Genomic DNA, 11,729 nt, shown 5'->3' with positions numbered 1-11,729 from the left:
CAGCCTCCGGCTCACCCACAATGGCGTGCGCTGGCTCCCTAGAATACATATCCACCTCCACAAAATACATATCCACCTTCACAAAACACATATTCACCTCCACAAAACACATATCCACTACCAAGGGCCTACAGGAATCCTTCGGGACCAGGTTTTCGTGGGAATAAGACTTTCAGGAATGAAAGGGTGCAGAGGCCGAGAACATTCACTCCGCTGGGAGAAACCTATACTACTCTATTCCACAACTTGAGGCAGTTAGGCCTATTAAGTCCTGTGGAGCCCAAATTGCCAAATATCCTTCCCAAAAATCTGGACCACTCGGTAAGCTGTGAATATTGTTCGGGGGCTCCCGGGCATGATACTGAGAAGTGTTGGAAGTTGAAGACTGCTGTACAAGATCTCATTGACACAAATAGGATCGAGGTCCAGGAGCCAGAGGCACCTAACATCAATCAGAACCCGTTGCCGGCACACCATGAAGACTATATGATCGAACTAGTGCATGAAGGAGGGAAGCTCAAGAAGCCCTCACAAACGGTAATAATGATCCGTGCCAGTCCGAAAGAAAAGTTGATCAGTGGAAAAGCGGTAGTATAGTCGGAAAGGGTAGAAGGCAAGCCAGTGGTGGTGATAGGGAAGAGTTCATCTGATGTTGCCAAGAATCCAGATCCGGTCAAAGTAACAGTGCAAGGGATATCAAGAAAGCCAATAGCCGTAAATGGGGCATGCATAGGACCAGTTGTTATCAGGCCAGTAATGCAGTTGCCGATAATCAGCGAGAAATCTATGCCATGGAGCTACAGTCAGGTAATGGTAATGCTTAAGGGGAAGGAAGTTGTGGAAGAAATATGTGAGGCACAGGGGTTAACTCGTTCGGGAAGGTGTTTTGCTCCCGCAGAGTTAAGAAGGGCCAATCCCGTAGCGACAAAGAATCCAGTTACCGAGGAAGAAGCGGAAGAATTTTTAAAGAAAATGAAGGCACAAGATTACTCCATTGTGGAGCAGTTGAGGAAGACCCCGACACAGATCTCATTGTTGTTGTTATTGATCAATTCAGATGAGCATCGCCAGGTATTGATGAAAATTCTGAATGAAGCCCATGTTCCGGATAAGATCTCTATGAACCATCTGGAGAAAATAGCTGACAAGATTTTCGAGGTCAACAGGGTCACTTTTTCAGACGATGAGTTGCCCGTGGAGGGTACAGAACATAATAGAGCCCTTTATTTGACTGTGAAGTGTGAAGACTTGGTAGTCACTCACGTACTGATTGATAATGGGTCCAGTGCCAATATCTGTCCTTTGGCCACATTGAACAAACTGAAGGTCGATGGTGACAGGATTCACAAGAACAACATCTATGTTCGAGGGTTTGATGGTGGTGGTACAGACACAGTGGGTGACATCATACTTGAATTAACAATTGGTCAAGTCGAGTTCACCATGGAGTTTCAAGTGTTAGACGTGGCAGTGTCATATAATCTTCTGTGGGGCCTAGGGCAAATATCAACAATTGGATGGCTACTCCCCTTCCTACCCGGAGGGAGTCTTGGTAGTGGGCTCTGATTTTTCTTTCTTGTCTTTTTGGATTATTTCAGGGTTGTAATCCAGTTTTGTTTTGTATTCGACAAAGTGTAAAACTCTGTTATCCCGTATTTTAATAAAGTGAAAGATTTTTTTTCTTTCTTCTCTTCTTCTTATTTTGTTCTAATTTTGTTTTCTTTTTTTCTCTTTCTGAACAGTGCTCTTTATATTGGTTCTAATGACATGACATGCACAACGAATCTTCAACCCAGTCTAAAAAATCAATCTGATTCCGAACTAATTGTACAAGAGGTCGATTATGATGATGAATCGGAATACGACGAGGATGAAGCCTTCGAAGAGATAAACAGAGAGTTAAGCCAGTTTGAGGAGAAATCCAAACCCAACTTAAATGACACAGAAACCATCAACTTAGCGGATGCAGTTGATATCAGGGAAACTAAAATAAGCATCCACATTGCACCGAATATCAGGGAAGAACTAATCAAAGCACTTATTGAGTTCAAAGACGTTTTTGCATGGTCGTATGATGACATGCCGGGGTTAAGCACGGATTTAGTGGTTCACAAATTGCCCATTAACCCGGCATGCCCTCCCGTCAAGCAGAAATTGAGGAAGTTCAAAACAGATATGAGTGTGAAGATTAAAGAGGAAGTAACCAAGCAGCTGGAAGCAAAGGTTATTCGGGTCACTCAATATCCTGATTGGTTGGCTAATATGGTGCCAGTGCCGAAGAAAAATGGGAAGATCAGAGTGTGTGTCGATTACCACAATCTGAACAAGGCAAGCCCAAAGGATAACTTTCCATTACCCAACATCCATATCTTGATCGATAATTGTGCCGGACGTGAGATCAGGTATTTTGTGGATTGCTATGCGGGGTATCATCAGATTCTGATGGATGAAGAAGATGCGGAAAAGACGGCTTTGATTACACCGTGGGGGACTTATTGCTACCGGGTAATGCCATTTGGTTTGAAGAATGCTGGGGCAACGTACATGAGAGCAATGACTACTGTGTTTCATGACATGATACACGAAGAGATTGAGGTATACGTGGATGATGTGATCATAAAATCCAAGCATCAGGAAGACCACGTAGCCGACCTAAGGAAGTTTTTTCAAAGACTTTGAAGGTACGATATTAAGCTCAACCCGGCCAAATGTGCATTTGGTGTTCCATCTGGAAAGATGTTGGGATTCATTGTCAGTCGGCGAGGCATTGAGTTGGACCTGTCAAAGATCAAATCCATCCAAGATTTGCCACCGCCGAAGAACAAGACATAAGTAATGAGTCTGTTATGGAGGTTGAATTATATCAGCAGGTTTATTGCTCAACTCACAGCAACTTGTGAACCTATTTTTCGGCTACTGAAGAAAGATGTTGCGGTAAATGGATGGCAGAATGTCAGGAAGCATTTGACTAAATCAAAGGATATTTGTCAAATCCACCTGTGTTGGTTCCACCTGAGCCGGGAAGACCGTTAATTCTTTATCTAACGGTCCTGGAGAATTCATTTGGCTGCGTACTGGGGCAACACGACATTACAGGAAGGAAGGAGCAAGCCATCTATTATCTCAGCAAGAAGTTTACAGGCTATGAGGTTAAGTACACTTAACTCGAGAAGACATGTTGCGCCCTAACTTGGGTGGCCCAGAAATTGAAGCATTATCTGTCATCATATACTACTTATCTCATTTCACGCTTGGATCCACTGAAGTATATTTTCCAGAAGCCTATGCCCACAGGGAGATTGGCAAAATGGCAGATATTACTCACAGAATTCGACATCGTCTATGTGACGAGGACAGCCATAAAGGCCCAAGCATTGGCTGATCACTTGGTTGAGAATCTTGTTGATGAAGAATACGAGCCCTTGAGGACGTATTTTCCTGATGAAGAAGTGATGCATATAGATGAGTTGGAAATAACCAAGGAACCAGGATGGAAGCTTTTTTCGATGGAGCCGCAAATGCGAAGGGAGTTGGAATAGGAGCGGTACTTATTTCTGAAACAGGACATCATTATCCTGTTATGGCTCAACTGCGTTTCTATTGTACCAACAACATGGCTGAGTATGAGGCATGCATTTTGGGTCTACGGCTAGCTGCAAACATGGATGTCCAGGACGTTTTGGTCTTGGGAGACTCGGACCTCCTAGTGCATCAGATTCAGGGTGAATGGGAAATAAGGGATTTGAAGCTCATACCATATCGACAATGTTTGCATGATCTGAGCAAGCGATTTTAATCAGTGGAGTTCAGACACATCCCAAGAGTTCATAATGAGGTTGCTGATGCTTTAGCCACCTTAGCATCAATGTTGCACCACCTAGATAAAATTTATGTTGACCCATTGCATATCCAGGTTCGTGATCAGCACGCTTATTGCAACATGATAGAGGAAGAAATGGATGGCGAGCCATGGTTTTATGATGTCAAGGAATACCTCAGGATGGGGATATACCCCGAACAGGCCACCGAAGATCAAAAGAGAGCCATTCGGCGATTGTCAAATGGATTTTTCCTCAGTGGGGGAGTGTTGTACAAAAGAACACCAGATTTGGGATTGCTGAGATGTATAGATGCTAGTCAAGCCACGACAGTTATGACAGAGGTACATGCTGGAGTTTGTGGGCCACATATGAGCGGATATGTATTGGCAAAGAAGATTCTTCGAGCAAGGTACTATTGGCTCACTATGGAGTGTGATTGTATCAGTTTCGTGCGAAAGTGCCATCAGTGTCAGATACACGGAGATCTGATTCATTCTCCACCGACAGAATTGTATACAATGTCAGCACCATGGCCATTTGTTGCCTGGGGCATGGATGTCATTGGGCCAATTGAGCCGGAAGCTACCAACGGTCATAGGTTCATTCTGGTGACCATCGATTATTTTACTAAGTGGGTTGAAGCTAAAACTTTCAAGTCGGTGACCAAGAAGGCAGTGGTAGATTTTGTTCATTCCCATATCATCTGTAGATTTGGGATCCCAAAAGTTATCATCACGGACAATGGTGCTAATCTTAATAGCGGTTTGATGAAAGAAGTATGTCAACAGTTCAAGATTACATACCACAATTCCACCCCATATCGTCCCAAGGCGAATGGAGCGGTTGAGGCAGCCAACAAGAACATAAAGAAGATATTAAGGAAGATGGTAGAAGGGTCCAGGCAATGGCATGAAAAGTTGCCATTTGCATTGTTGGGATATCGCACTACTGTCCGCACTTCAGTAGGTGAAACTCCTTATTTGTTGGTGTACGGAACTGAAGCAGTGATACCGGTAGAAGTTGAAATTCCATCCCTTCGGTGAGGCTGGGATTGATGATGATGAATGGGTCAAAGCCCGATTGGAGCAGTTGAGCCTGATTGATGAAAAGAGATTGGCAGCAGTATGTCATGGCCAGTTGTAGCAAAAGAGGATGGCAAGAGCATACAATAACAAGGTGCGTCCCAGGAAATTTGAAGTAGGACAGCAGGTACTGAAACGCATCCTCCCACATCAGGCTGAGGCAAAGGGCAAGTTCACGCCGAATTGGCAAGGGCCATTCATTGTAACCAGAGTGTTGTCCAATGGCGCTTTATGTTTAACAGATATCGAAGGGAAATGCGTCGACATGGCTATCAATTCGGACGCAGTTAAGAGATATTATGTATGATTTCTTTTGATTGTAATTGTTGTTTGTTTGTACTTGGCATTTATCGGAGAATGAAATGACGAAGGCAATTCTTTCTTCTATCCAAACACTTTAACCTTTGCTTCCCCCTTTGAGCCTTATTTATTCTTTCATACCCCTCTTTTGGGAATCAGTAATGAAAATGAAAGAAAAGAGAAGAGAAAATAATGATAATAAAGACAGAAGAAAAGTCACAAGAAAAACAAAGGAATTAGGAACTACGTTTGGCCTGATTCCTCAAATAAGGATACGTAGGCGCCTCACGGCTCGGTCATAGTGTAACAAAAAAAACAAAAAAAATCCCCAAGCAAGAAAAACTGGGGCAGAAGTTGTATTTATAATTTTGGGAAAGAAAGTGGATTCCAAGAGTTGTAGTGTTTTACCCATCAAGATTATTTTGAACCTTTTACCCTTTTTCTTTTAGCCATACACAAAAACCCATATTGATATCCAAAAAAGACCTCCCGATCAGTATCCGAAAAGTGCCAAGTCATGCAAACGGAAGTCGGGAATAACACTCTGATCCCTAGCAGAGAAGAGGATCATAAGATGGAAATGAATTGGTAGCCGAAAGAATCCCCAGCAGAGAGAGTCATATCGGTAACACTCCAATCCCCAGCTGGAAAAAAATAAAATGAAATGAGAGAGTCTTATCGGTGAAAACCTCCACAGGCACCATAAGGCGACGTAAGTTGAGAGAAATAAAATGAGAGAGTCTTATCGGTGAAAACCTTTACAGGCACCATAAGGTGATGAGAGTTGAGAGAAATGAGAGAGTCTTATCAGTGAAAACCCCTCGAAGGGCGCTGTGAGGCGACAAGACAAGATTGGCGGAAAGGATCCACATTTGGCAAAGAGTTGAGTGCCTGTTTATCCCCAGCAAGATGAGGCCGTCCGAAAGATTGATTGATACAAATAGACTGGGTTGATTAATCCGGAATGCACGACATGATCGTTGGGATCGGTTATATCATTCAGATAAGTTCTTTTCTTTCTTTTTCCCCAACATTTGTTCAGAAAGATTTCTTCTTTTTCTATCTTTTGAAATCATCACTTTTTTATTTCTTGGTCTAAAGACTTTATCTCCCCAGCAGTTTGTTTTTGAAAAGGATTTTCAGAGCTTATTGCCAGTTGCCAAGACATTGCAAAAGCACAATGTGGATAGGACGGGCCAAAGATAATGCAATGGAATGAGAAAGACGTTCATTACAAGACCAAGTGATGGATTGGTCTAGGATTCCAGGGGAAGTTGGAGAAAAACAGAAAAAAACAACAGTGGAAAAGTTGTGGATCAAACGCCAAGAGGATCCCCAACAGATTTGCGAGATGCAGGAACAACTCCGACAGATTATCGACCAAGTTCCGCGATGGTCGGATAACACAGAGCGGGGAAGGAAGAGAAAAGAAAAACTATCCCCGGTAGGAATATCATCCCCAACAAATAATATCATCCCCAGCAAAGTTTTGTAATAAAACACAAAGCAGGGAAAGGAAAAAGGGAAAAACCATCCCCAGCAGGAGTGACATGACCACTCACACGTTTTAAACTAACAAATTTTTCTTTAATTTGAAGCAGGGAAAGGAAATATTATTGACAGCGGGAAGACATGGCCACAAAGAAGATTATCAAACTGGGGTTGAAAATTTTCTCTCATTGCGAAAATTTTCTTGAAATCAGATAGCCACTTGGGGGAAGATGGAAGATAACACAAGTTCTGAAGGAAGTGGAATCCCCAGCAGTTTACGGGAGAAGGCAATACAAGTTTTAAAGAAAGCAATCTTGGAAGAAGCAAGATAACCCAAGTTTTAAGGGTAGTGGTCTTTGAATCAGTATCATCCCCACCATTCTTAAAAGGAGGAAAGTAACTAGTCTTAAAGAAGGAAGATAATTCCCCAGCAGTGTTATCCCCGGTAGGTTTAAGAGAAGTGAAAGCACCAGCTTTAAAGGAAGTAGTCTTTGAAGAAGGAAAATAACATATTTGTGAATAAAATACCGGTGTTATCCCCAGTAGTTTTCATAGGAATCAAACACCAGTTTTGAGGGAAGTAGTTTTGAAAGAAGATGATTCAAGTTAGAAGGAAAATGGTTCGGGAGGCAGGAAGGAACAACAACAATAAAACGCATTGTTTAAGAAGAAGTTGAAGTCAGGAACCCGCCTGGAGAAGGGAGGTATTACATTTTATGAAATAGTTGAAGTCAGGAGCCTGCCTGAAGAACGGAGGTGTTACATTTTAAAGTTTATTGAAGTCAGGAGCCCGCCTGGAGAATGGAGGTGTTGCATTTTAAAGTTTATTGAAGTCAGGAGCCCGCCTGGAGAATGGAGGTGTTGCATTTTAAAGTTTATTGAAGTCAGGAACCCGCCTGGAAAATAGAGGTTGTTATATTCTCAAGTTGTAGTTGAAGTCAGGAGCCCGCCTGGAGAACGGAGGTTGTTACAATTTCAAGTCGAAGTCAGGAGCCCGCCTGTAGAATGGAGGTATTATGTTTTGGGAAGTAGTGAAGTCAGGAGCCCGCCTGGAGAATAGAGGTACTACATTTCGAGTTGTAGTTGAAGTCAGGAGCCCGCCTTGAGAATGGAGGTTGTTGTCATTTCAAATTGAAGTTAAAGTCAGGAGCCCGCCTGAAGAACTGAAGTGTTACATCTTAAAGTTTATTGAAGTCAGGAGCCCGCCTGAAGAACGGAGGTGTTACATTTTAAAGTTTATTGAAGTCAGGAGCCCGCCTGGAGAATGGAGGTGTTGCATTTTAAAGTTTATTGAAGTCAGAAGCCCGCCTGGAGAATGGAGGTATTATCTTTAAATTATTTATTGAAGTCAGGAACCCGCCTGGTAAATAGAGGTTGTTATATTCTCAAGTTGTAGTTGAAGTCAGGAGCCCTCCTGGAGAACGGAGGTTGTTACAATTTCAAGTCGAAGTCAGGAGCCCGCCTGGAGAATGGAGGAACTACATTTCGAGTTGTAGTTGAAGTCAGGAGACCGCCTGGAGAATGAAGGTTGTTGTCATTTCAAATTGAAGTTAAAGTCAGGAGCTCGCCTGAAGAACTGAGGTGTTACATCTTAAAGTTTATTGAAGTCAGGAGCCCGCCTGAAGAACGGAGGTGTTACATTTTAAAGTTTATTGAAGTCAGGAGCCCGCCTGGAGAATGGAGGTGTTGCATTTTAAAGTTTATTGAAGTCAGGAGCCCGCCTGGAGAATGGAGGTATTATCTTTAAATTGTTTATTGAAGTCAGGAACCCGCCTGGAAAATAGAGGTTGTTATATTCTCAAGTTGTAGTTGAAGTCAGGAGCCCGCCTGGAGAACGTAGGTTGTTACAATTTCAAGTCAAAGTCAGGAGCCCGCCTGTAGAATGGAGGTATTATGTTTTGGGAAGTAGTGAAGTCAGGAGCCCGCCTGGAGAATGGAGGTACTACATTTCGAGTTGTAGTTGAAGTCAGGAGCCCGCCTGGAGAATGGAGGTTGTTGTCATTTCAAATTGAAGTTAAAGTCAGGAGCCCGCCTGAAGAACTGAAGTGTTACATCTTAAAGTTTATTGAAGTCAGGAGCCCGCCTGAAGAACGGAGGTGTTACATTTTAAAGTTTATTGAAGTCAGGAGCCCGCCTGGAGAATGGAGGTGTTGCATTTTAAAGTTTATTGAAGTCAGGAGCCCGCCTGGAGAATGGAGGTATTATCTTTAAATTGTTTATTGAAGTCAGGAACCCGCCTGGTAAATAGAGGTTGTTATATTCTCAAGTGTTAGTTGAAGTCAGGAGCCCGCCTGGAGAACGGAGGTTGTTACAATTTCAAGTCGAAGTCAGGAGCCCGCCTGTAGAATGGAGGTATTATGTTTTGGGAAGTAGTGAAGTCAGGAGCCCGCCTGGAGAATAGAGGTACTACATTTCGAGTTGTAGTTGAAGTCAGGAGCCCGCCTTGAGAATGGAGGTTGTTGTCATTTCAAATTGAAGTTAAAGTCAGGAGCCCGCCTGAAGAACTGAAGTGTTAGATCTTAAAGTTTATTGAAGTCAGGAGCCCGCCTGAAGAACGGAGGTGTTACATTTTAAAGTTTATTGAAGTCAGGAGCCCGCCTGGAGAATGGAGGTGTTGCATTTTAAAGTTTATTGAAGTCAGAAGCCCGCCTGGAGAATGGAGGTATTATCTTTAAATTATTTATTGAAGTCAGGAACCCGCCTGGTAAATAGAGGTTGTTATATTCTCAAGTTGTAGTTGAAGTCAGGAGCCCGCCTGGAGAATGGAGGTACTACATTTCGAGTTGTAGTTGAAGTCAGGAGACCGCCTGGAGAATGGAGGTTGTTGTCATTTCAAATTGAAGTTAAAGTCAGGAGCCCGCCTGAAGAACTGAAGTGTTACATCTTAAAGTTTATTGAAGTCAGGAGCCCGCCTGAAGAACGGAGGTGTTACATTTTAAAGTTTATTGAAGTCAGGAGCCCGCCTGGAGAATGGAGGTGTTGCATTTTAAAGTTTATTGAAGTCAGGAGCCCGCCTGGAGAATGGAGGTATTATCTTTAAATTGTTTATTGAAGTCAGGAACCTGCCTGGAAAATAGAGGTTGTTATATTCTCAAGTTGTAGTTGAAGTTAGGAGCCTGCCTGGAGAACGGAGGTTGTTACAATTTCAAGTCGAAGTCAGGAGCCCGCCTGTAGAATGGAGGTATTATGTTTTGGGAAGTAGTGAAGTCAGGAGCCCGCCTGGAGAATGGAGGTACTACATTTCGAGTTGTAGTTGAAGTCAGGAGCCCGCCTGGAGAATGGAGGTTGTTATATTTTTAAATTGAATTTAAAGTCAGGAGCCCGCCTGAAGATCGGAGGTGTTACATCTTAAAGTTTATTGAAGTCAGGAGCCCGCCTGAAGAACGGAGGTGTTGCATTTTAAAGTTTATTGAAGTCAGGAGCCCGCCTGGAGAATGGAGGTTGTTATATTTTAAGTCATAATTGAAGTCAGGAGCCCGCCTGTAGAATGGAGGTGTTATGTTTTTAAGAAATAGTCGAAGTCAGGAGCCCGCCTGGAGAATGGAGGTATTATATTTTTAAGAAGTTGTTGAAGTCAGGAGCCCGCCTGGTGAATGGAGGTTGTTATATTTTAAGTCATAATTGAAGTCAGGAGCCCGCATGAAAAATGGAGGTGTTATATTTTTTGAGAAGGTTGAAGTCAGGAACCCGCCTGAAGAATGGAGGTGCTATATTTTTAAGAAGTAGTTGAAGTCAGGAGTCCGCCTGGAGAATGGAGGTTGTTGTCATTTCAAGTTGAAGTTGAAGTCAGGAACCCGCCTGGAGAATGGAGGTGTTACATTTTCGAGTTGTAGTGAAGTCAGGAGCCCGCCTGGAGAATGGAGGTGCTATATTTTTAAGAAGTAGCTGAAGTCAGGAACCCGCCTGGAGAATGGAGGTGTTATATTTTTTTTAAGTCATAATTGAAGTCAGGAAACCGCTTGAAAAATGGAGGTGTTATATTTCTTGAGAAGGTTGAAGTCAGGAGCCCGCCTGGAGAATGGAGGTGTTATGTTTTTAAGAAATTGTCGAAGTCAGGAGCCCGCCTGGAAAATAGAGGCTGTATTATCTTTTAAAATCAAGTTGGAGTCAGGAGCCTGCCTGTAGAACAGAGGAGTACATTTCAAAACGAAGTCAGGAGCCCGCCTGCAGAATAGAGGAATAAATTTCAAGTTTGAAGTCAGTAGCCCGCCTGTAGAACAGAGTACTACACTCAATTTCAAGTCAGAAGTCAGTAAAGTGGAGGGTTACAACAAAATATCCCCAGCATAAATTCCGCTGCAGAAATCAGAAGGAAGACTACAAGAGCAAGTTTGAAGATAGATAAGATGTTGTAATCCCTAGTTTAGTCTAGCTTCTTGTTTTCTTTTAGCACGGTGTAATAAGAAGGTCGGAAAGCAGTAGTAACAACATGCAGCAGTAGTAACAACAAAATTGCAGTCCCATGGTAGTCCCAGCTACCAAAACTTCCCGAACTACATTAACCTGATTCTCTTTTAGCCAGGGATATGTAGGAAACCTTCGAAGCAAAGGTTCGGTTAAGTCTTTCAAAAAATGCTTCACACGGAGTAGTCCAACGGCCAAAAATCGCTCGTATCCGCTCACTTTATCTTTGCACGAAAACCCTTCGTGTTTTCGAACAAAGAGGGGCAGCTGTGAGCACGTGATTTTTGCCCTACTAGAACTACTCCCAGAAAATTGAAAATAAAATAATTTTGTGTTGTTTGCAATTGTTGTGAATTTTATGTTATTTTTTGTATTGTTTGCATTCGTTCGTGCCTGTTTATTTGTTAAATTAAGAATAAAATACCAAAAAATATGGCATTTGCATTTAGGATTTGATTTTACATTTGTTTAGTTAATCAAGAAAATTGTTGTTTTGTCAAAAATGAAAAATCACAAAAAAATAATGTACTTTGCATTTTTTAGCATTTAAGGTCTAGTTGTGTGATTTTATTTCTAATTGGTACTTAATCATGTTTGATAATTATTATTAAGAGCTAATTAGTATTTTAAT

The sequence above is a fragment of the Nicotiana sylvestris genome, chromosome 5 (assembly GCF_000393655.2).
Source record: "Nicotiana sylvestris chromosome 5, ASM39365v2, whole genome shotgun sequence".
NCBI classification, from domain to species: Eukaryota; Viridiplantae; Streptophyta; class Magnoliopsida; order Solanales; family Solanaceae; genus Nicotiana; species Nicotiana sylvestris.
The sequence above is the reverse complement of the archived record's forward strand: the minus strand, read 5'-3'. Positions refer to the sequence as shown.